The following is a 26,709-nucleotide window of genomic DNA, read 5'->3' as shown; positions in this document are numbered from 1 at the left end:
GCTGTGGTGTTCTAGAAGGCAGACGCTGTATCTTTCATTGCTGTACCTTCAGTGCCCAGTTGAAGTACCTGGCACAATGCAGCAGGTCAAATAAAGGGCAGTGGAGTAGAGGACTCTGGCATTATATGCTTGTGAATGCTCAGCATGCTCAAATCTCCTTATATCCTGGAACTCATTACAAGACAAATTGAATGGTTTTACACCACCATTACAGGAATCATGGATAACAAAATATCAAAAAGTTATAATATTTATCAATTCTACATACACATTTTTCACATGTTTGTCTCTACTGAAGATAAGATGGTTCCTGTAATTGATGACACCTTTTTCAACTGAGCCAGCCAGCAGTTGTGATGCAGTTGTCATTTTCTGATTCGTAACAAATTTAGGTATTACTCCCGGTGGCATGATACAAAATAGAGTTCCCTTGTTGCTTCACTCAACAAATCACTTAAGGAAAGAATGAGTCCTACTTGTCCTCTCTGAAAAGCTTCCAGTGACATATTCTGATATGATCAAGAAAACCCAGCTTCAAAACTAGTAAAATAGGTATCGGCATTTTAGAAGAGAATCTTGAAGACAATGGTAAAGTACCCTTTTAAGAAAATCTGCACCAAAAAATATTCTTAATGACACAGATTGATTGGAAAAACACAGAAATAGAGAAATCTGAATTGAAAGATCATTCAGAAGAGTTGGGCTTCATATGTGACTAGACTTTAGGAAATCTTTAACCAGCTTATAGCACAGAAATAGCATAAGTGTTAGAATTAGAAGAGCGTGAAGATATTATATATATCCAGTTTTTATATTTTCTCTGTATAACTGGATATTATATATATCCAGTTTTTATATTTTCTCTGTATAAACAAAAGTGTATTTTTATAGACAGTTTCTCCTATCACTGATTTAGTCATGGATGCTATCAAGACTTAAAGGGTTAATTCCCACTGTTACATCATAGTTATAGAAACTGGGAGCCTGAGAGGGCAGCAGAGAACTAACCTGAAAAGTTGTTTTGTTTTGAATGCTATAAAGGGCACATCACAGTACATGAAGCTCTTTCATATACAGTGTCCAGCACAAATAACACCCCTTTTTTATTAAAAAATCATAAGCATGTAATTCTGTAACATAACATCACACTCAAGCACACCATATGACATTTTAGGTTAAGTATTCAAATTAAAACTATAACTTATTACCCCCATATTATTACCCTACCAACGATAATCAAGGAGGCATTACTTCTGTGGGGCCCTGTATATGAATTTATGGCATCCCCACAGCAAAAGTGGGACAGGGATACTGAGACTTAGAGAAATTAAGTGGCTAGTTTGAGGTAGTCCAGCTAAGGGGTGGCCCTTGACTTAAACTAAGGGAGATAGCTGGACTTAAGTGCCTCCCTCTCCATCAAACGCTGGTAAAAGCTTTGAGAAGCCCAGTGCATAGTCAGGAGGAGCACTGGATGTGGGTTTGGCAGAGATCCTAGTCAGCTAAGCTCAGGACTAGGGTGTGTAGTGAAGATGACATGAATTAGGATGAAAACGTGAACCAAGAAGTCAAACCAAAGACCAAGAGAGATTGAGTTAATACCAAACCAATTCATTATCACTAGACAGCAGGGGACAACTCCAAATCCAATTCAGGCAAGGGCCAGAGGAACCCCCACAAGGAGTGTTCTGCTCTCGGAGAGCACATTGAGTTCTGGTGGGGGTTAAAATCCTGCTCTTCCTGGTTCTTAGGTGGCCTGGCCTCAGATATATTGAAAAACAGAATAGCTCCTTGCCCCTCGGCAATAACAGTGGAGCAAGACTCCAGGGTATTTTGTACTGGTGAAGTTACAGATGAAATGAACAAAAGATATTTGCTGTGTTCCTGCCTCACTTCCTAACAATTAAAAAAATAAATCTAGAGGGAAAGTTTCTGCTTCTTTTACCAAATGGTTATTGTTTTAAAAGCTCAAGTTGGGAAATGGAATATTTTGAAGTCCTACTGGGAAGGCATATATGATTCTTCTCTCCTAAGAAATTGCACTGAACCTTTTGGCCTGAAAGATATAGTTTAGGTGAATTGTTACTTTATGTTGTCAAGATCCATTTCTTTAGTAGGCAGTCACTTCACAGAGTACGCTATGTGGCTGGGATTCTGAAGGCTTTTGTTTATGGAAACTCAGAACTTGGAAATGTTCTGAGGCAAATGAGTACAAACATCTACTTAACGTTTTTCCGCTTAGCCAATTCTTGGGAGCACCCATGAAGAAGTTTGAAAGATATGCCTACAGCTGTGTTTTCTTAATGATGGGTGCCAGAATGCAGAATAGAGAAGCAGATCTCCCAGAGCCTGCCCGCTGTTGGGCAAGATATCAACTGCAAAATCAACAAATACAAATGTTAAAGTAGTCTTCTGACCAGAAATCATGCAAATTGGAAGATTGAAGGATTCAGTGTTCTTTATTATTTATTTGGAATAAACCATGATTTGTGCTGGGCAACAGAAGAGAGAACTGCGTGTAGGAAGTTGATGGCAATAGGAGTAGTATTTCTTGTTCAAACAAGTTCCTTGCTTCACCCAGACCATTATGTACACTCTCTGAGGATTTATGCAGCATATAATAGGATACAAATACGTTGAGAGCTGAATGGTCCAAACTCAAATGATCATTTTATTAATAATTTGTCTTGAACTCTCCTTTTGTTTTCATTCTGGAATAACAAATGCAATTCCTAAATATCTTTTTATATCTACATCTATGTTCTTATCTACATTTATACTTATTCCCAGAGTAAAGAGAATGCAGCCAAGAAATTAGAAGAACATGAAGATATTATATATATCCAGTTTTTATCATATATTTATTGGTGAATTTTGCTAACCCCTTTCACACTCTGTAGCCCCTCCTTCAGAATGTCACTCACAGTTTTTCCTTTCTTTCTTTCTCTTTTTCTTCCTTCCTTTTTCTTTTTTGAAATGTTTCCCTTGCTATCTCTATTCTTGATAATGCTCATAAACTCCTATTTCTGGTCAATAAGAGCCCCTTAAATTGATCCATATGCCTCTTTTTAACTTTATTTTTATTGTTAACACTATTATAGACATCCCCATTCCCCCTCCCTCTGCCCACCTGCACACAGCCCCCACCTTGGGTTATCTTTGTTTTAGGCCAGTAACAGCTTTGGAACGTAATAAAAGGCAAAACCCTTTCCCTCAGGAACTGACAGTGTGGCAAACCCCCCTAGTCCCTCTTTTTCTTTCTTGTTTATGACTTCATTACACCTACCCTCCAAAGTTCACCTCAAAGGATTCCTTTCTTTTCTTTTTTTAACCCAAAGTTGTCTCTGTATCCTTTGAAAATCTGTAGTATTTACCTGCTTTTGCTACTCAGCTTTTTGTCTTCTGTTTCCCTGATTTTGTAAGGTTTTATGTTTGTTTTGTTTTGTTTTTGTACATGTTCTTCAGAAGTTATGTTTTAGGAGGTGAAAGATCTGGAATATTATCTTTAAAAGGGCATCATGATTCAGTGTGTTTTATTCACAGTGTAGCCCTAGTAACTATAGAGGGAAAAAGCAGTTCTATAAATATTTGTCATGTATGTGAATGAATGAATGAGTGAATGAATGAATAAATGAGTGCCGTGCATCCCTCCCATTACCTTGCTGTACTATATATGAAAAATTAGATTTGGACTTAAAAGCTCTATATTAAAAACTAAGCTCAGAAGGTGACTTTTCCTCTCTGAGACCCAGATTCCTAATATGTAAAATGGAAATAAGGTTTTTGCTTTATTCATATTACAGAATTGTTTTTGAAGCTCAGATAAGTGTGACGTATATGGGAATAACTTTTTTGTTCACTGCTGAATTGAGTAAAAACTATTACTGCTAAGTCTTTAATGATTACTGTTGAATGAATAAATGCATGTGTTACAGGCTAAATGTTTGTATCCTACCCAAATTCATATGTTGAGGCCCTAACCCCCCAATGTAATAGTACTTGGAGATGGGGCCTTTGGGAACTAATTAGGGATAGAGCAGGTCATGAGTGTGGAGCCTTCCAGAAGGGATTAGATCCCTATAAGATGAGACATAGGAGAGCACGCTCCCCCTGCATCCTACCTTGCATGGGGCACGAAGAAGTTATGTGAGTATACAGCTAGATGCTAGCCATCTGCAAGCCAAGAGAAAAGGGCCCAGAAATAATGAAATCTACTTGTCACACCTTGATCTTTGACCTTCCAGCCTCCAGAAATGTGAGAAATTTCTGTTGTTTAGGCCAGAGTCTAGAGTATTTTGTTAGGGCAGCCTAAGATAAGAGAACATGAATGAATGAATGAATGAATAAAAGAGACGATTCTTTGAAATGCAAGCAATTTAGGGATTCAATCCAGAGGTAAATAAAAGCACTCCAGAGGGAACAGAAGCTTGGGTCATTCTAGAGAATTAATTAAGGCTTAAAAGCGCTATGCTGTGATTTTACTGAGTATGTTGCCTAAAATCAGCCTTGCTTGGAAGTTCAGGACACCATGGAAAGAATTAAACTGTTTTTTAAGAGACTGAGGTCTTAGTGTATGCCTATGGGCAACTCACTTTAATTCTCCAATCCTCTGTTGCCCTACCTATGAAATAAAGATGACAGTGCCCAACATAGCTGCCTTCTACCATTGTTGCTATGGTCAAAGAACTTCATGTGTTGAAAATTTTATGTGGTTTGTAAACTGTTAATTGCCAACAAAATGTGAGATATTACCAGAAGGAGCATGTGATTAAAGAATTTGTGCCATATTATTTGCTTCTCAAAATTAACTTTCTTACCCAAGGTTGACTTATGATCTAGAACTTCTCACATCTTGGAATTTGTTGACAGTGTTAACTTTTGACTCCATGCCCCCCGTAGAGGCATGGCAACTCCTCTAGCGACACACAGCTTGCCGATGACACAACTCAGTTCCTGGCACGTGCTCAGCAACTCCAGATCTGGAACTCTTTCCATCAAAGCACAAAGATCTGTGTGCTCTTGTTTTTAAGTACAATATTTTTTTCTTTCAGTGAGACCTAGTGTTCCATATTATTACATTGAATCCAATAATGGTAATGCATGAGATTTTATAAAATTTTCTACTACATTTAAGTTTTGGTTAATGTGTCATATTCTTATTAAGAACTTATTTTCAAGGTGCAATTTAACAATGGGTCCCTGGAGATTAGATTTGGAGGGCACCTACCTATGTTGCAGATATTTATGTCTTCCACAAAGATTTTTAAATGGAATATTACTATAAAAATGTTTTATGCTTATAAATATAAAAAAGTATATGATCGTCCTGGCTGGCATAGCTTGGTGGATTGAATGAGAGACTATGAACCAAAAGATTTTGGTTCGATTCCCAGTCAGGGCACATGCCTGGGTTGCAGGCAAGTTCCAGTGGGGGACACATGAGAGGCAACCATACACTGATATTTCTCTCCTTCTCTCCTTCCCTCCCCCTCTAAAAATAAATAAATAAAAACTTTAAAAAATATATGATCATGTAGATTTTGAAACTTTGATTGCTGGCATAAAAATAAAAGGTACATTTTCCATATATGCAGATATTATTAAGCAAATAATAAGATGGGTAGAAGGGTATAGATTGTATTTAAATTTCTGGAAGCAATGGTGATGAAATGAAGAATTTCAAAATAGGCTTTTGAATGTAGCCTGTAACTAGGCACATGGTAGAGGTTAAAAAGAAATTGCTTCACTAAGTACCATTATTCTAAAGAATAGTAAGAATAGCAAGTGACGACATTGATCACCTCAGGAACATGAATAACACATTAAGGCTTATATTATATCGACAGCCTAGCCTGACTCCCAGGAATTTAGAGCAAATTTTGTATTCAGAAGACATTCAGGTTTCTTTAAGAACCCTTCCATTATTGAAAGATCTTGTTAGGTCAGCCTTACAGGAAGAAAAGATTTTTTTTCTGAAGGGAAATAAATTTTCTTTCTCCAAATCCTATCATTGAATGGCAGGTCAATAAGGGAAGACTCAGTCCAGGACTTTGAAGGTAGTGTGGAAAGAGAGCTGGCTCAGTCCAAAGGAGCGCTCCTATTCTCCCAGCAAACCTTTCTCCAGGGGAGCCCCAAAGGGACTGAAGTCATGATGCAGTTTCAGGACCACAAGAAGCCCAATGGGAAGTTTTCCTTCTAAGCATGAGATCATGGCCTCTTACTGTGATTGCCACTGTGCCATCCCAGAACACAGATTTAAATCATCATGATAAACAGGCAGATAAAAACTAGGATCTCAGTATTCCTTTGCCCAGAGGAAACAAGCCAGCCACTGATATTTCCTAATCTTTGTTTTCTCTTGCTGCTCACAAATATGTTGAAAATGTAATGCATGCTAACTGATCTGACAATCAAAATCATGGAAAAAATGCTGGCTCTCCCTGTGCTACCAGTAGGTTTCAGTCAGTAGGTTTCATTTGCTTAAAAATATGGTGAATGAAGGTAAGGAGTGTGCTCATTCTGCCACATCAAAGCCTCCTGGCCTTTGAACATGTCGGACGGCTGCATCCTTGTACAGGACAAACCCCGCTAATGCACTGCTTTGAGCAAAATAGGAGCCACAAAGGAACCTCCTTGGTTAGATTTTATTTTTCATGTGTTGTCAAGATCTATGTCAACATCTTTGTGTATGTGTGCACGTGTGTGCATGTGGACAACCGAGTCAAAGGTCTTTCCTGTTCTTGTGAACAGTTGAATGTTGCTGTATTTATTTGATGAGCTGATGCCGTAATTTTCTTGCTCATCATAATCAAAACTTTATCCTCACTATCTTTATGATCATCATCATCAATACCATCATCACCACTAACAATCACTGAGGTTTTTTTAGTCCAATATGTATGAGGATAAAAGTAGCTTTGGTATTAGCCCCATTTGTAGGTAAGAAACTTGTGGTTTGGAGAAGTTAAACAAGTTTTAAAGCTCATGTAGCAAAATTTTGCAAACTTATATTAAAATCAGGGTCTATGGCTCCAAAGGTATCATGTTTTACCATCATATCACATTGTTCCCACATGCCCACCCTTACCCGCAGAAGACCTAAGATCTGAAAATTAATAGAGGAGTTTTGCTTATTTAGTAACCAGTATCTTAAATTCTACCATTTTAGACTTTTAGAAGAGATATGTTTTGAAAATATGACAATATATACACTGGGTCATCAAATATATAATATATATACTTTTAAAGTTAATAATGACCCAACCATAATGTATGAAATTAAATCATTGCCCTTTTTACCACACAACTGTCAAATATGTGCTTTTGGATTATTGCTGCCCACCCTACCCTTTCATACATAGTAACCTCTTTTTAGGTCATTCATATGTTTATTCAACAAATGTTTGGGAAGCACCTGCTCTATATCAGCCACTGTTCTAGGGGCTGAACATATAGTAATGAAAAAAACAAATGCAAATTTCATGATAGTACAGAACAAAAATGTGGTTATTAAAATTAATATTGAGGCAGTGGTTGGTTTTATTTATTTTTATTTAGAGTCCAAGAAAACCAACAGTTTTATCTCTTCCAGTCTCTTTCTAAAACAACCACACCCACCGTGCCTGTCCTGCATGCAGGGCTTTATGCTAAGATCTGTTGAGACACTGGAGAGAAAACATGTCCTGCTCTCAAGTAGCAAGGGCAGGAAAGCTGTGCTTACAAGAATTAGGATTTTCTCAAAGACTCTCTCTAGAACTCAGTCTCCAAAACATACCCTTTAATGCCTTAGCAAATCACTCTTTAACATATGCCCTGGACCCTGCATGTTTTCCAGGTGTTCTACAGTGGAAGCCTTCGGGGATTAGTCGTTTTTACTTGCCAGTGCCATGCTAGCAAGATGTGACGCAAAAACCATTCCCTCATCATGCCAACTGGCAAAGGCATGAGCTGAGGTTTTGTTCAGGCAAACAGATTAGCCCTCTAAGGGTTAATTAGAAAGCAGCCCCTTTCAGGACCTGGAATTGTTTACTTCAGTTGCTTTCTTGCAGACCGCCATGTTTCACTTGGGTACTAATTGTGCCCGGTGGACCCATTATTTTGTAATCAGAACAGTTCCTTGCCTAGCTCTCTGGGGGTTAATTACATGGATGAGGTACTGCCCTGAATATTACTAGCAGACAGGACCACTTGAATTTCTCACCAACCTTACTGGAGAAAGTCCTGTTACTATGAACATTCAGGTTTCTCAGCACCAGTGGTGCCTTTCACAGTTGGAGTTTATTAGGTTATTGTGCCAAGACAAGCCCGGCTGATGCATCAGTGCAGTCCTGTCTGGCTTGACCCCCTTTCTGCTCACAGAGGATTTGTGCCAGTGGATTCTGGAATCCCAATCTGCATATAGGCAGCCCTGTTCACTGCAGAAGATGATTCCTGCCCCCGGTTAAATGTGTACACCTCCTGGAAATGTCAGCACCTTCAAGCCAAAGGCACTTAAAGGCTAAAAAAGCGGCAATCTACCCTGAAACGTACTGTACTAAACACAGCAAGAGACCACAATGATTGGTAAGGTGAGGGGACATTTCTCTGATGTTGTTATGCCACTCTGGCTGCTGATGGGGGCTGACCTTGTAATCTACCATTTCTTTTCCCCTTGTTTCATTCTCCTTCTACCGGATTTCTAGCTCAAGGCTCTTATGTAAAGTGATTGCACATTATTTTTCAGTGTATGCTTTTTTTAAATTTTACAACAAGCCCACTGGGATTTAATAACCAGGAGAGAATATTGTGTGTTGAGGTGTGAATGAGGAGAATGGTAAATTCCAGAGCTCAAATATCTAAACCCTTCTGCCTTTGGGACTACTGGGGAAAACAGCAAACCAGGAAAGAGGGACTTTTTAACATTAGGCTTGGTACTGAAATTTACAATATCAAGTGTAGTGAAGCAATTCTGTTGCATGTAGAAATGTCTGAATTATAATCATAGTTAACTTAGGAAAACAATCTTGAAGAAGTATAAATTGTTTTTATAGAGTTTGTTCTTACATAGAGTGTTTGTATAAGAATTACTGGTCCTCTCTCACATTGATATTTTTCTCTTTCTCTTCCTCTCTCTCTAAAATCAATGAAAACATATTCCCCAGTGAGGATTAAGGGAAAAAAAAACAACCATAGTTGTTTAAGGGTAGAAAATGTAATGTGATGGAAAGTGCTCGTGATTAGTGTGAAGACCTAAATTCAACTCTTATTTCTCTCATGAATAAATTGTGTGATTTGGGACAACTCACTTCTCTGAATCTCAGCTTCCTTATATTTAAAACTGGAGTAATGATACTGACCTACTTTCTGCCACAGGAATGGTATATTATGCATAGTGCTTGGCATTTATTACATGGATTATTTAATATAATGTGAATGAAGGCTAATTGGATTTTTTTAAAAAAACAGTATTCTAGAAAAATGTTCCAGAAACATTAAGTATTTACAGTCATGTATATATCTTAACAGCAAAAGGATTTATAGTGATAGATGACATTTTATTACATTTCTTCATTTCTATACCCACAAACAAAACAGTATGAATCATTTGTATCTGCGTGCTGCAACTTCAAGATTATTTTAGAAACTAGCTTGGTACTGAAGTCTGTTTGCCTAGTTTTATGATTTCCTGTGTCAGAGCAGAGTTCTGTTCTTCTGAAGTCAGGTAAAATTTTGCAGTGTCAAATAGGGAATAAATGTAGTACTAAAATATATTAGGTATGTAAAGCATCCAGAATAGGCAAATCTATAGACACAGAAATTTGATTAGTGGTTGCCCAGGGCTGTGAGTTGAGTGAGTTGTATATATAACATATATATATATATATATATATACACACACATACACACACACACATGTGTATGTATATATACACATGTATGTGTGTACACACACCAAATCATAGAAGAAGAATGACTGCTAATGAGTACAGGATTCTTTAGGAAATTGATGAAAATGTGATGATGGTTGAACAACTCTGTGAACACAGTGAAAACCATTCACTTGCACATTTTAAATACATAGATTGTATTATATGTAAATTAATATCTCAATTAATTTATCAAAAGATACATTTAGAAATTATGTATGTATTTGGTGTGCATACACACATACATGTGTATATATACATACACATGTATATATATTACATTATAGGTTTAAAGTAAACAACTGGATAGATATTGATGGATGGTTGCCTCTAAAATGGAAAATGCTGATTCCTTAGTGAAATGTTTTAATTAGAAAAAAGGAAGAGAGCAGAAGTTAGTCACCAATCCAGTGGCCCTGAAGAGTAATGCTGGGGCAGACTGTGCTCCATGAGAATCTTACTAAGTTTATCAGTTTCAAATCTGAATCTGAAGTCACTCCATATCTCACTTTTTTCCAGTGTTGGGTTCTTTTTTCCATCTGTTTCTGTAAGGCTTAAATATCTGGACTCTATCAAGCCTGTTCCTCTGGGAAGTTCAGACAAATTATTGGTCCTAAAGACTTTCTGGCAGTGAGACAGGAAACATTTCATACCTTAGAGCCATATCATTTATTCCCAGTGCTTAAGATATATTTATGTGATGCCTATAATGTAGTAGTATAAAACATTTCTATAGTAATATAGAATATATTGTATGTAATAACTATTAAAATGGGAAATTGTTAAAAAGCTAAGAAAATATAAATATTTAATAGGTTATATTAAGTTGGAATAAGTTATATTTTTAATGTCTTAATATTACAATGTATTTTTTCCACCATCAGCTAATTTTAGCTAATCTATTATATTCATAAGAGTACAAGTCCATATATTTTGTGACATTTATTTAGTTTAAACCTACTAATAGAAACAATAAATTAACTTAAGCAACTGAACTATGTTGAAAAAACACGTTAAGTTGCCACTTTTATACCTATGTGTGGCAGCACTTCCTCTTTTGCCTAAAAATATCTTGGGTACTTACGCAACATAGACAACATATGGGTGACAATGAGTATGTTATATACTCATAAATATTAAAGTTTATTTTATTTTATTTTATTTTATTTTGTTATGGCAGTAATTGCATTGCATCTGTCACCCCCACCACTAGTGAGAGCATCTCCTTTTGGTGTCCACAAGAATTGATTTTAGTGATGATGGCAGCAAATGCTTTGATCCATTAACATTCTTACTATCAGCTAGCAGTTGTAATTATTTATTAGCAAGTATAAGCAGCTAAGAGAGACAACTTTCCAATTGGCACAGCCATTTATTGAGAATGTACCAAGTTCAGGCACACTACTAGTCTCTAGAGATATAATAATCAAGTCATGTTTTGGCTTTAGAGTAGTTAAAAGTTTAATGGTAGAAATAAATGAATAAAAAAAGAGTTATGATGCAGTATAATGTGTGCTATGATATAACAGCACACAGGAGCAAAAAGGACGCTAGGGAAGGTGGCAATGTTAGAGCTGATTTTTTAAAAGTGAGAAGTTAATTACATGTAAAAATAGGCAGAGAGAAGATCCTATTTTATTTTCACGAAAACCTATGTGGTAAAATATTTAAAGAAGTTGTTAATAAGTGAAAGAGCTGGTATTCACATCCAGGAATTCCTGATCTTCCATCACATTCCCTTATAAAGTGCACAAAGAAGAGAGATAGATCTCTTCTTGGACAGTTCTCTTACTATACATTAACTGGCAAGCACCGTATACAAGGCTCATTCTAACAACATAGGCTAGAGTTTCACAAAGTCTATCTTATAGAATACCAGTCTCTGAAAATGTTAGTGGCAGATTCTGCCATGGTTAAATAAGCTTAAGAAAGGCTGAATACTCTGTTTTTTTTTTCTCTTGTAGTTAATAATGCACATTGACATAGAGTACTGAGAAGTTCTGCACTTGAATGAATGAATGAATACCTTAACTTTACTTAAATTGATGATTTCAAAATGAGTCATGGAATATATTTCACCGCATATAAATTTTAATACCATGGGAAAAAATTAGTGTAGCCAATACCATAATCGGACAGACAGGGACAATTTGGTTTCGGATAGTTTGAGGTTTTTTGGTAATGGATTATCAGTTATCCCAGTAACAGCTCCAATTTCAAAATGAGAATAACAAACATATCATCATGTAGATTTTTTAATGTTATTTTGTGGTACTTTTTTACCATCTATGTAGAGTTATCTATGGGAGTATTTCTGAGATTAACCAAAATCAAGATATGCTCTTAAAATCGAATATACTTCTATACATAATTATACATAATCATACAAATATGTATAGCATTTTAATCTAAGATCATAATTAATTTTTGTCACTATCATAAGAAAAGAATGGACTGTGTCACTTCATTGTAAAAGAAATGCCAGCATCTCAGCTTTTGTCCACATAGATCAGGACTTTTTGGAATTGCAAGTAGCAAAAATAACTCCAATAAGGTGAAGCCACAGACCCTGTTTCTTCTGCTCCGTACACCAACAGAATGGCCATGGCAGTGCCCAGAACAGTTTTAGAGCTGTAGGTCCCAGAGTGCAAGATCCTTGACAGTTCCTGCCATGGGACGGCAGACATGGGCCAGTCACTGTGCCAGGAGTAAAGCTATCCAGTCAGGTCTGAGCATGTGAAAATTGCTGGGACATCCCTGGAACTTGAAGGATCAAGGCAGACCAGGGGAACCACTTGAATTCTTCATATTTATTTAAAAATGTATGAAGGGAAATTTTCCTGTGAAAATAGTAATAAACAGGACAAAAACATGCACTCAATATTTGCCATATACCTACTCCAAAACCAATACAGATGTGAGTGACCACATAGACTAAGTAAGACTTACTCTTCTTTTGAAACAAATTATATGCCTAGGCTTCAAATGGGATTAAATAACTATTAAGTTTTAAGAAAAATGAAAGTTTGAGTATATATCTTTTAAAAAGGTAAGTAAAAGTTTTGGATAAATAACAAAGCAGATGGCTAACAAAGGAGAATTTCTTTCATTTTTTTTCTTCCTAAAAATCTAAATTAAACTGGAAAGCAAACCTACTTTTTATGCAAGTCCATGGTACAAATGAAACATTATGAGAAAATATATTGAAATCCTAATGTCCCAATGAAGCATCTAATTCATTGTGGAAGCCACAAAAATTCTTCACAATTTATTGAAATTGTGTCTTCTTTTATAACTCCTTATGCTTTATGCAAACAGTCTTGCTGCAAATGCCACCATACCCTACAAAGATGCAGTGTTGAGTATGGCAGAAGTGAGCAGTGCCAAGAGTGGCCTGGCACTAAGTCCAAGGTGTGGACTTGTTCACCTGAGCAGCCTTGCCCTGCCTGTGCCTGATATGTCAGGACATTAATGAGCCATTTGAAAACAGAGGACCATCAATCAGAAAAAAGTATGCACCCCTATGTTAATTGCATTGTTATTTACGGTATCCAAGATATGGAAACAGCCCAAGTGCCCATCAGTAGATGAGTGGATAAAAGAATGAAATTCCACATGGCTGTAAAAAAAAAGGAGGAACTCTTACCCTTTGTGACAGTATAGATGGACCTGGAGATTATAATGCTAAGCAAAATAAGCTAGTCGGAGAAAGACCAATACCATATGATCTTTATTATATGTAGAATCTAATGAACAAAATAGAAGCAGAGGCATGCATACATGGAACAGACTGACAGGTCTCAAAGGAGAGGGAGTTTGGGGGGGGGCTAAATAATTTAAATAAAATGAAGGGATNGTATAGATGAACCTGGAGATTATAATGCTAAGCAAAATAAGCTAGTCGGAGAAAGACCAATACCATATGATCTTTATTATATGTAGAATCTAATGAACAAAATAGAAGCAGAGGCATGCATACATGGAACAGACTGACAGGTCTCAAAGGAGAGGGAGTTTGAGGGGGCTAAATAATTTAAATAAAATGAAGGGATTAGCCAAATAACATATATGCATAGCCCAGACAACAGTGTGGTGAAGGCCAGGGGAGAGGGTGCAGGGGCTGGGTAGAGATGGGCAAAGGCAGGAAATGGGGGACATCTGTAATAGTGTCAATGATATAAATAAATAAATAAATAAATAAATAAATAAATAAATAAATAAATAAATAAATACAGAGAGGACCATATTAACACAAGAAGAAGAAAAGGAAGTTGAGCCCTTCTAATTCATAGCAAACTAAGTCTGCCAGAACATATGAAATTAAGCCAGTTCATACATTAGGCTAAATTACAAGGAAAAGAAGAAAAAAAGTTTTCAGTATTTTGTTTTGAAGTACGTTTTGTAAGTAAAGCATAGTACGGTTTCTAGAAATTCTTGATTAAAATCCAGCTTCCCTCTGGTAGAGACATATATTTTGGTTTTGGTTTGCATGGTTTGTGTTTTTGTTTGTTTGTTTTAATCAGAAAGCAAATTATATTTTGGTAATGTCAGTGAGAAGGAATTCCCATTTTAGAGGGAAGGAGAGGATACTTTCATTTGTAGTATTAGGCATGCTACCAAAAACTAAGAAATATGTAAGAGTAGTATTTGGATAAGTGAAAAAACTATATTTCTAAAATAACAGCATAAAAACTGAAGTAAATACTGAAAATTAAAAACCTTTGGAAATTATACCTTATAATATCATCTCTCCTTATGATTCAACATTCATAGGTAATATCAATATAATGTTTTGGGGGTTTATTTACAAATCTATTTACTATAATTTTCTATGAATTAGTTCATAGAACATAGAACCTGTTCGCCAACATACAAACTCAAATCAATGTCTGTTCCTCATTCTGTTTGTTTTATAGGTAGGAAAAAAGAGGGAATGATAAAAGAAGTTTCTTGTTTCTAAAATTTTGATAAATATAAACTAAGGAACATCATGCTTCAGCCTATGAAGATAATATATGTTAGTTCTCCAAACTCCATATTATACACTATGTTACTTAAGGTCAACATGAGAAGGTTTTATGTATACATGTGGGCGTGGAGACTAACACAGATTTTATCAAAGGTCTGTCTCATTTATCATCTACTACTGATCTTCCACACCCTCTGTAGCCTCTAACTAAAAATGTTCAAAGTAACCAAACCAACAAAAATGCCAAGTCACAAAGAAAGACTCAGTTATAAGCACAGCTCCTTTGGTTCAACTGAGCAAAAACAAAATAAGGTGAGAGAAGGTTCCAGGTCCTCCATGAATTTGTTTGTCAGGCACTCTTTGTTTTCTTGTGGTTAACATTTCTCATACTACCCTGATGATAAGTACATGAAGGGCTTACATCCCCAGTGACCCTCTCAGCACAGATACCTTGAGTTCTACAACAGCACCAGCCCCAGCGTCACACTTACACAGGCCCTATTACATCCATGAAGTCATGCCTAGGGTTTTGTTCCTGTCATGTGGGCTATACCCGGTTTCTCCTCTGCAGAGAGTGCTGGTTCACTGGGAGAAAGTGGGCTAAGGTTGCCCTGTGTAAGAGGTGTTTGTAATGAGTGACAGTAAGTTTATAGTTGTTTGTATAGAAAATAATACAATAATTAATTAAAATGCAAGCTCAAATTCTGTGTTTTACATACTCACAACTATAAATATGCTTTTGCCCCACTCCATATATTTTTAGTAGTAGTACTGGCAAGTGGAGGGGAAGAAGTTTTCAACAAACTAGCAGATGGGTCATCTATTTCCCACAGCTCCAAAAGACAAGATACCCATGCCCTGCCTTTGGACAAATCTCATGAACACTGTCAGCATGGCGAACTGGAAAGAGTTTCCACCTTCTGAGTGTGATCAGCTTAGTCTTGAATCACATAACAATATGACTCGGCATAAGTAGCATAGCTTAATTTTCCTAATCTCTAAAATGGAGATTAATTAATTCATTCTATATTTATTAAGCACCTACATTGAGACACATTGTGCTAAACACTAGGGATACAGAGGTGCATGCAGTAAGCTCCAAATAACTGGCAACTGATATTATGCACATAATACATAATTCCATAGCCTTTCTCTCTCCTCTTAGCTACTGTTATCAAACAATGTTTTTATTTTATTGAGTATCTGTTCTGTGACTAGCTGTAGAAAATGAAAATAATAATAATGATAATAATAATAAAATAGCAGGAGCCAAAGTCCTCATCTGTAAGCAGTTCATGATCTAAGAAAACAAAATGAAATCTGAGAATGGAAAATAACTTGGATGCTTTCCTGCCTTGAGCAGTTACTTTCCTTCCCTTTAAAATTACCAATATCCAATTCCAATATAGACCTATTAAATCAGAATCCCAGGATAAGACCTGGACATCAGTCTAAGATTCCCCAAATGATCCTGATTTGTGGCCGCAGGTGAGAACCTGGTCTAATAGTTTGCAACCCCCAAGACTGGCCACAATACCTTGATCATAAACCTACCTGAACTGCAGCAAACTGATATCCCAGGAAAGAACTCAGAATTCAGCATTATCAGGTAAATTGAAATTAGTACTTCTTTGAAATTTTTACTGTATTCAGTTTCTATACTATCCATTTTAATAAAAAATACAGATACATACCATTTATGAAACTTTATACAATTAAAAGTTATTTAGCAAATATGTGCTTGAAAAACTAATGTCTACTGTGCAGTCATTTGTTAGCTTGCCACTCTTTTCATTGGAGTAGCATTGCTACTCCTTGTCTTTTTGGACTCTCCTTGCCCATGTGACTGAGCCGTAACTACACTGCCAGCAGGTTCCCAGAGCTGCCACATCCTCTCTCTAGCCTTTTGCTCACGTTGTTGCTGCTGCCTGAACCACTCTCTCCACCTCTCTGTCATCTAAATCCTCTCCTTTCTCCAGAATTTAGGATGGACATCACTTAGACTAGTAAACCTTTCCTATCCTCACGTTGAGTTAGGAAGCCTTCCTCTCAACTCCTTTTACATCTTATGTTTCTCCTCTTAGGGCCAATCACATGGTCTTGCCTATTTATTGCTCCATGTTACTCTCTGGAATATTTCAAAGGCACAGGAAACCTGACTGTATTAGTCACCATAGTCATTATGGTGTATTCCCTTTTTCTATATAGTGACAAGCCGATAGTAGATGCTTAATAAATATCTGTTGGATTAAATATGTCTGAATACAGATATTTACGTGTTCAAATACATGCTATGTGAGCTGTGGTATCAATTAGCCAGCTTTTTCACACCCAAATAATTTTCACATAAAATTTCCAAATAAGTGATATTTTTCTGTGAGATAACCCATTCATGCCAAATTTCATACCTTTGATAACTAATAAATATACCTTGTTTCTGCTTACCTTTGACCTCCTTGAGCTTTAATTCACTATCTGTAATTGAGACCCTTTTTCTCAAAATATTTGGAAATGAATAGTGTAGTCCTTTCTAGCCTTAAAAGCTGTGATTCTTCAGTCCCATTCTTGAGGACTGACGTGTGCCACACAGTCACATAGGAGACTCCTGCTACAGCATTAGATGCCTTCTATCCCAAGTGTTAAAGGGCTTCCTGGGCTGCACTGCAGCCTTCCTGGCAGATGGTGCTGGCACACCTCCAGGGAGTGAGGTGCTCTGTCCTGAGAACCGGAAGTCCCAGCACTATATTCGTTAGCTTCTCAGAAGCCCCCGAATTCCTCACAGTAGATACTGCTTCCTATGCATGAGGTGTGAGCAGTGTGCTCTGTGATGAAGCAGAAATAACGTACAAATGATAGCCTAATAAACTAGTCATTACTTCTAATTGCTAGTATTAGTGTTTTAAATTTCCATTCTCTAGGATTATTGTTGTTTTCATTATTAAGTACCTTTAAATTTGTAGCACTTCCTGATTTTGTCAAAGACCAAAGTTACCATGGGAATATATTTAGGCTGATATTTCAGAATTCATAATTTTGTTGCTCAATTCACTGCAAAGAACTATGTGCTTCTCAAATGAATTAAAATTTAAATCTAGAACACTGGCTGGGCCCAATTCACACCCACTGCTGATTCAAAGCTTCTTAGCATATCAAAGTGATAAGAGCTGGAGAGCACCGAGCAAGACAACCCAAACTGAATAATGAGAGAGAGGCCACATGGTGTTTGAGGCAATGCCTATAGTGCCCAGGGCAATTGTGCTTTTGAATATTCTAGACTTATTTTCATTGTTAGATACAAGATATTTCAACACTTTATTGTGCAAACCCTGTGTCTCAGACTCTCTTGCATATTCTTAGGCAGACTGTGTATTCCTTTATTTTTAAATTTGAGGTCTATGAAAGCTATAAATGGAAGTTGCTAGGACTGCTTTCAGAATTAATGGGAGACAGAAATAGTCTATTACTACTCAGTAGACAAAACTTAAGAATGTAGAATGCTGTACAGAGACACTTGAAAATGAATTAACTTTTCTCCAGGAGATTGAGGATTTTTCATATGTCTATGAACTCATCCCAATAATATATGTAGCCATGTCCTTTCTTATGGGCTCAGTCTTCCCACTGGAAAAAACAATGACTGTACTGGTTGTGCAGGGGAAAGGAAATCAATGGTGTCTGTTTCTGTTTTATAAAGGGGTACAACTCACCTAACTGTGACAGCCAAAAATCTTCTGAAATGATGGTTTTTACACACTGTTACCTGTAGAAAAATGAAATATGGAGAAAACCTTGGAAAATGGGATTAACTAAAAACAGAACTTTCATCTTTGTTATAGTTCACCTACACTCATTACTAGTATGAAAGCATTTGAACCTACCCCATCACAATATGTACCTCATGTATTTTCCCATTATTTTATTATTTAAAAGTTCAAATCTACAATAAGTTGAAAAAGTGACAAATGAATATGAAATATCCTTCATCTAAAATCACTGAATTTGATCACTTAGCCACATTCACATAGGTGCTTTCTCTACATATATTCATAATATCCATATATGAATATATAAATATTTCAAATAACATAACTATATGTAAATATGTTAGACATCATGGCATATTACCCCAACTATTTAACTATTTAAGCATCTATGTCTGAATATCTAGAAATCTCCTCTACATAACCACCATTCATACACATAAGACTTTTAACAGTGACATGATATTGTTATTTTATTTATGGTCCATACTCAAATTTTCCCAACTATCATAGTAACGTTCTTTTCACTGTCATGCAGCAGTGGCATTATTAGCGTTTAGTCAATGATCAAACATTGCATTCAGTTGTCATGATTGTTTAGTGTCCTTTAATATATACAAAGTATATTTTTGTCTTCCATGACATTAATACTTTTGAATAGTTGAATTATCTTGCAGAATGTGCCCTCATTGGGATTTGTCTTATTATTATTACTTGCCTTATATGATTCTTAACAACACCATTTAATATGTAATTATATTTATATAATAAATTAAATAGATTTAATATATTGATTTAATATAAATCAACAATTTATATTAAATTTATATTAATATAAATTAATGATTTATATTAAATTATATATTTAATTACATATTAAATGGTGTTGTTAAGAATCCACACAGATGACTTTATATCACCAAACTGCATTTTATTGCCCTGTTTAATTCTGTATTCCTTACTACCTGTGAGCTCCCTGTAGTGAGGAGCCCTGTCTTATTCATATTTGTAAACTCAGGACTCAGCATATTACCTGGCATGTTCGAGTACCAGTAACTCATTGTCTTCCTTCTAATCTATTTCTTCATCCTCATTGTCACTTTATCTTTTTGATTTAATCTTATTTGTATTTTTATTGCTATTTAGTCCCTTTATACACCCCTCCCCTCACCAAACACCACACTGTTGTCCATGTCCATGAGTCCTTTTTCCTTTTTACTCAATTCCTCCACCCCCTAACCTTCCCTCACCCCACTAGCTGTCATCCATTCTCCATCTACGAGTCTGTCTGTGTTTTGCTTATTAGTTCAGTTTGTTCATTAGATTCCACATATGAATGAAATCATATGCTATTTATCTTTCTCTGACTGGCTTATGTCATTTAGCATTCTGTTCTCCAGATCCATCCATACTGTTGCAAAGGGTAACATTTTCTTCTTTTTTACAGTTGAGTAGTATTCCATTGTATAAATGTCCCATAGTTTTTTATCCACTCATCTATTGATTGACACTTGGGCTGCTTCAGTATCTTGGCAAATGTAAATAATGCTGCAGTGAACACAGGAGTGCTTATGTTCTTTCAAATTAGTGTTTTGGGTTCCTTTCGATATATTTCCAGAGGTGGGATCACTGGGTCAAAAGGCAGATCTATGTTTAATTATTTGAAGTATTTCCATACTGCTTTCCACAGTGGCTATAGCAGTCTCCATTCTCACCAACAGCAACAAAGGCTTCCCCTTTCTCCACATCCTTGCCAGCACTTGTTGTTTGTTGATTTATTGATGATAGTAGTATCTCATTGTGGTTTCAATTTGCATTTCTCTGATTAGTGACCTTGAGCATCTTTTCATATGTCTATTGACTACCTGTATGTCTTCTTTGGAAAAATTTCTATTCAGGTCCTTTGTCCATTTTTTAATTTTTTGTGGTGTGTGTGTGTGTGTTCAGTTTTGTAAGCACTTTATAAATTTTGGATATTAAGACCTTATCACATGTGTCAGAGAATATATTCTCCCATTTTGTGGGTTGCCTTTTTATTTGTTGATGATTTCCTTTAATGTGCAAAACCTTTTTAGTTTGATGTAGTCCCATTTGTTTATTTTTTCTTTTGTTTTCCTTGCCTGGGGGGTTATATCTGATAAAAAGTTGCTACAAGCAATGTTGGTGATTTTGCTATGTTTTCTTCTAGGATTTTTAAGATTTCAGGTATAATATTTAAGTCTTTGATCCATTTTGAATGTATTCTTTTGTACGGTGTAGGAAGGTGGTCTAGTTTCATTTTCTGTGCATATCTGTCCAGTTTTTCCAACATAATTTATTGAATAAACTATTTTTAGCCCCTTGTATGTGATTATTTCTTCTGTCAAATATTAATTGAGTGGGAGGAGGAGAAGGTACAGAAAATAGCATAGACAGTAGGTAGAAAATAGATAGGGGGGAGGGCAAGAATAGTGGGGGAAATATAGAATCTAAAGAACTTGAGACACGTGGTTATAAACTAAGGGGGGAGAATGGTGGGGGAGGGAGTGTGCGGGGGAAGGGAATGAAAGGGGGGGAATAGAACAACTGTAATGGTATAATCAATAAAATATATTTAAAAAATATTAATTGACTATAAAGGTGTGGTTATATTTCTGGGATCTCTATTCTGTTCCATTGATCTGTGTGTCTGTTTTTATGCAACTACCATGCTGTTTTGATTACTATGACCTTATAATACAGTTTGATATTAGGTAGCCTGATTCCTCATACTTCGTTCTTATTTTTCAGGATCACTGTTACTATGTAGGGCCTTCTGTGGTTCCATATAAATTTTTGAAATATTTGTATTGGTTCTGTGAATCATGTCTTTGGAATCTTGTTAGGAATTGCATTGAACCTGTAGATTGCTTTGGGTAGTATGGACATTTTAATAATGTTGATTCTTCCTGTACATGAACATGGTATGTGCTTCCACTTATTTGTATCTTTAATTTCTTTCTTCAGTGTCTTATAATTTCCTATATACAGATCTTATACATCCTTGGTTAGGTTTATTCCTAGGTATGTTATTCTGTTTGAAACAATTGTGAATAGGATCATTTTCTTAATTTCCATTTTTGTTAGGTTGTTTTTGACATATAAAAATGAAACTGATTTCTGGGTATTAATTTTGTATTCTACTTTGCTGAATTCATTTATCAGTTCTGGTAGTTTCTTAGTCGAATCTTTGAAATTCTCTATTTACAGTATCATGTCACCTGTAAATAATGACAGTTTTACTTCTTTCTTTACAATTTGGATGCCTTTCATTTCTTCTTTGTCTGATTGCTGTGGCTAGGACTTCCAGTACTATGTTGAATAAGAGAGGTGAAAGTGGACATCCCTGACTTGTTCCTGATCTTAAGGAGAACACCTATAATTTTTGCCCATTGAGTAGGATGTTGGCAGTGGGTTTGTCAGATATGGCCTTTACTATGTTTAGGTATGTTCCCTCTAATCCCACTTTGCTGAGAGTTGTTTTTTTTTTGATAAATGGGTGCTGAATTTTATCAAATGCTTTTTCTGCATCTATTGATAGGATCATGTAATATTCATCCTTCATTTTGTTTATGTGGTGAATCACAGTTATTGATTTGTGGATGTTGTACCAACCTTGAGTCCAGGATTAAGTCCCACTTGATAATGGTGTATGATCTTTTTGATGCATTGCTATATTCAGTTTGCTAATATTTTGTTGAGGATTTTAGCATCTTTGTTCATCAGGGATATGGATATATAATTTTTTTCCTTGTAGTGTTTTTATCTGGTTTTGGAATGAGGATAATGCTGGCCTTGTAAAATGATTTTGGGTACCTTCTCTCCACTTGAATTTTATACAATAGTTCAAGAAAAGAGAGGTGTTAGTTCTTGGAATGTTTACTATAATTTACCTGTGAAGCCACCCAGTCCAGTGTTTTGTTCGTTGGGAGTTGTTTTATTACTGCTTCAATTTCACTGGGTGTGATCTGACTATTCAGATTCTCTGATTCTTCCTGATTTAGTTTGGAAGGTTGTGTATTTCTAGGAATTTATCCATTTTGTCCAGTTGTTCAGTTTTTTGGCAAATAGTTAATCCTAATGTTCTCTTACAATCCTTTGCATTTCTTTGGTGTAAGTTATTTCTTGTCTTTCATATCTGATTTTATTTATTTTTGTCCTCTTTTTTTCTTCATGAGTCTGACTAAAGGTTTATCAATCTTGTTTATCTTTTCAAAGAACCAGCTCTTGGATTTGTTGATCTCTCATATTATTTTTAAGACTCTATTTCACATATTTCTGCTCTGATCTTTATTATTTTCTTCCTTTTACTCACTTTGGGGTTTTTGTTTTTATTGTTCTTTTTCAAGTTCCTTTAAGTAAAGTTAGATTTTTTATTTGAGCTTTTTCTTGTTTTTTTTTTTTGAGATAGGCCTGTAATGCTATTAATTTCCCCCTTAGGATTGTTTTGCTAGTGTTCTACAGATTTTAGACTGTTGTTTCTTCATTTTCATTTGTTTCAAGGTATCTTTTGATTTCTTTCTTGATTTCATTGTGGACCCATTCATTATTTAATAATATGTTATTTAGCTTCCATGTCTGTGTATGTTTTTTAGTGTTCTTCTTGTCATCGATTTCTAGTTTTATAGCATTGTGGTCAGAGAAGATGCTTGATATGAATTCAGTCTTCTTAAATTTGTTGAAACTTATTCTGTGTCCTAACATGTGGTCTATCATAGGAAATGTTCAATGTGCACTTGAAAATTATGTGGATTTTGCTACTTTGGGGTGAAATGCTCTGGAGATATCAATTAAATCCATTTGCTCTAATGTGTTCTTTAAAGTGGCTGTGCCTTTGTTGCTTTTCTGCTTGAAAGATCTATTCGTTGAAGTCAGTGGATGTTAAACCCCCTGGCTATGAATGCATTTCTGTCAATCTATCCCTTTATGTCCATCAAGATTTACTTTGCATATATAGGTGCTCATATGTTGGATGTGTAAATGTTTACTAGGGTTATATGCTCTTGTTGGATTGTTCCTTGTGTCATTATGTAGTGTTCTTCTTTGTTTCTTACTATACCCTTGGTCTTAAAGTCTATTGTTTTGGATATAAGTACTACTACCCCAGCTTTTCTAGGGTAGTACTTTAGCTTTTTTTTTTTAGCTTTTTTTCCTGGGGTAGTACTAAAGCTGGTAGTACCCCAGCTTTAGCTTTTTCTGGTTTGGGAAGCTCCTTATTTCAACTTTAATTTTAAATGGTAGCCTTGGTGGGTAAAGTAGTGTTGGTTGTAAGTTCTTGGTTTTCATCACTTTGAATATTTCACACCACTCCACTGTGGCCTGAAATGTTTCTATTGAACAATCATATGTCAGTCTAATTGGTACTCCCTTGTAGATAACTACCTGCTTTTCTCTTGTGGCTCTTAGGTTTCTATCCTTGTGTTAAAGACTTGGCATTTTAATTATAATGTGTCTCGGGGTAGGCCTGTTTGGGTCCAACTTGTCTGGGACTCTCTGAGCTTCCTGGATTTGTTTGTCTCTTTCTTTCACCAGATTAGGGAAATTTTCAGTCACTATTTCTTCAAATAGGTTCTCGACCCCTTGCTCACTCTCTTCTCCTTCTGGTATTCCCTTAATGCAGATGTTGTTAAGCTTCATATTGCCCAAAATGTTTCTTAAACTCTCCTCCTTTTTGTAAATTATTTTCTTCTGTTCTGCCTGGATGTTTCATTTTTGTGTGTTTTTTTCACTTTGTCTTCCCTATGACTGATTTGATCCTCTGCTTCTTCTAACCTACTGCTTATTCCTCCCAGTGTATTATTTATGTCATATATTACATTCTTTATTTCTGACTAGACATTTTTATGGCTTTTGTGCCTTTTTTCATGCTGTTGAGTATCCTTATAATCATTACTCTAAACTCTCTATGTGATAAATTGCTTCCTTCCATTTCATCTATTTCTTCTTCTGGTGAATTCTCTTTTTCTTTCATTTGTGGTCTGTTTCTTTGTCTTCCCATTTTGGCTGCTTCTTTGTATTTTTTGCCTTAGTTGTTAAACTAATCAGCCTGTCTAGCTTAAACATCACAGCATGGGGCATAGAGCTATTGCTTCTCCTCGGGCTGATGACACTTGGAGAGGAGTGCTGTGCCTGAGAAAGGTGGCTTCTGCAGTATGGAAGAAAGATGACTTAGCACAGGGATTCTGGTGATGTTCTGTCAGTTCTTTCCTCAAGGCCACAAACCCCAGACTCTCCTCAATCATCTCTAGGCCACTCTTCCCTCCCTCTGCTGGAGTGCAGGGTAAGTGGCTATGGGTGAAATTTTGTGTGTTGGCCCTTTAAGAGTCTCTCTGAGTCTCCAGCTGTCTCTCTCTGGAAGACAGAAACCCTTCTGCTTTTTATAGCTGGGTGTTATCTGGGTTTCTTTACAGCTCTGGTGCTGTAGAGTAGGGAGTCCAGCTTGGGGTTTAGGCCCCACATTTCTCTGGGGGAACCCCACAGTCTCTGAATTATCCTTCTGGAAGTACACCTGCAACCCCTGGGAGCCCAGTCAACCCTCTCATACCTCCTCCACAGTCCCTAAGAGCCTTGTTGTGGTGAAGTGGTTTCTTCTGTCTCTCCTTGGTTATAAGGCTTCTCTCCAATTACTGTTCAGTTGGTTATTAAGGATTCTTTCTCTACAACTTAGCTGTAATTCCAGATTGGTCCTGGGAGCAGGTTAGTGTATCTTCCAGTTACTCCTCCACCATCTAGGATCTTTCTTCATTTGTCATTTTAGTTCTTCCACTACCATCCACTCAACCATCCATACCAGAAACCTAATTATGCTTGACACCTCAATTTTCTCTCCTTTTCTCCTACCCCTAAATAATAACAAAACCCTACCTGTTATACTGGTTGAACGTTTCTCCAAGCATTCCCCTCACTTCTATTTCAATTTCAGGCTTCCATCTCCCTATTCAAACTGTTAGATTGGTCTGCTAACTGACCTTCTTTCTGCTGTACTAGTGTTGGTCCCATTAAATCCAACTTTAAGCCAGTTTGCTGAGTGACCTATTTAAAAAGCAAACCTGACAACCTTTCTTTCTGAATAAAAACTTTCAGAGATCTTAGGTCCTGCCTGATAAATCAGCCATCCATAATATGATTTCCACTCCCTCCTATCTCATCCTGCCTTATACTTTTGGTTACAGTAACATTGAAACTCCTGAAATAGCATTAGTAGCCTTAATTTGTTGAGGGCAAACCACATCAGTCATTATAGCACCTGTTTTATGTATATGATCTCATTTAATCCTATGTCAATTTTTAATCCTATGCAATTATTTGCATTTTGTAGATGGGGAAATTGTTTTTATGACCCAGCTAATGAGGTAGAACTAGGACTTCAACATGAACCTGAAACCCCTGTCTTTTCTACCCTGCTAATGTTGTCTCAACTCACCCTGCTATTTCTTACCTTCATGCCTACTTTCTACATGTAATGCCTTTTCCTCAAGCACTTATTCTTGTTGCCTAGCTAACTCTGCTAATCCTGTTGAGCTCAGATGTAGTATCTTATATTATCTTTTGTGTTATATAACACTTTGGCACTTTCAAAATAGCCTAGCATAATTCTAGTGCTATACTTGCATAGTTATTTAATTATTACTTTACATGACTATAAGTCTGTCTTCCCCACTGAAACACCAGGGCTGAGACCACATTGTGGTGTTCTTATACATCCAGGGTAGAGTCAGTGTAATAACTCCATAGACATTTGCTAGGTGAGTGCATGGAAGATAATGGTGCATAGAGCTCTCAGTGCAGCTCTGTTGCACATCACTGGCTTAGATAAAGAACTTTCACACACTTGTCAAATTTTCAGACACAAATTTTCAGTCAAAAGAAATGACTAAGTTGTGTGACAGAACTTGAATTCAAAAGTGTTTTTAACTTATGCTAAAAACAGAATTTAAACTTTTAAAAAACAATGTTTAACTGATTATGTAAAAATTAATGTAATCCTCCTCTAATACTATGAGTACATTTTACAGTCACCCTCATTTACTTTGTAACACTTGGGATAGAATACACCCTG

Source organism: Sturnira hondurensis, unplaced genomic scaffold (genome assembly GCF_014824575.4).
Source record: "Sturnira hondurensis isolate 20B ecotype Veracruz unplaced genomic scaffold, ASM1482457v3 Scaffold0012012, whole genome shotgun sequence".
Taxonomy (NCBI): domain Eukaryota; kingdom Metazoa; phylum Chordata; class Mammalia; order Chiroptera; family Phyllostomidae; genus Sturnira; species Sturnira hondurensis.
The sequence above is the reverse complement of the archived record's forward strand: the minus strand, read 5'-3'. Positions refer to the sequence as shown.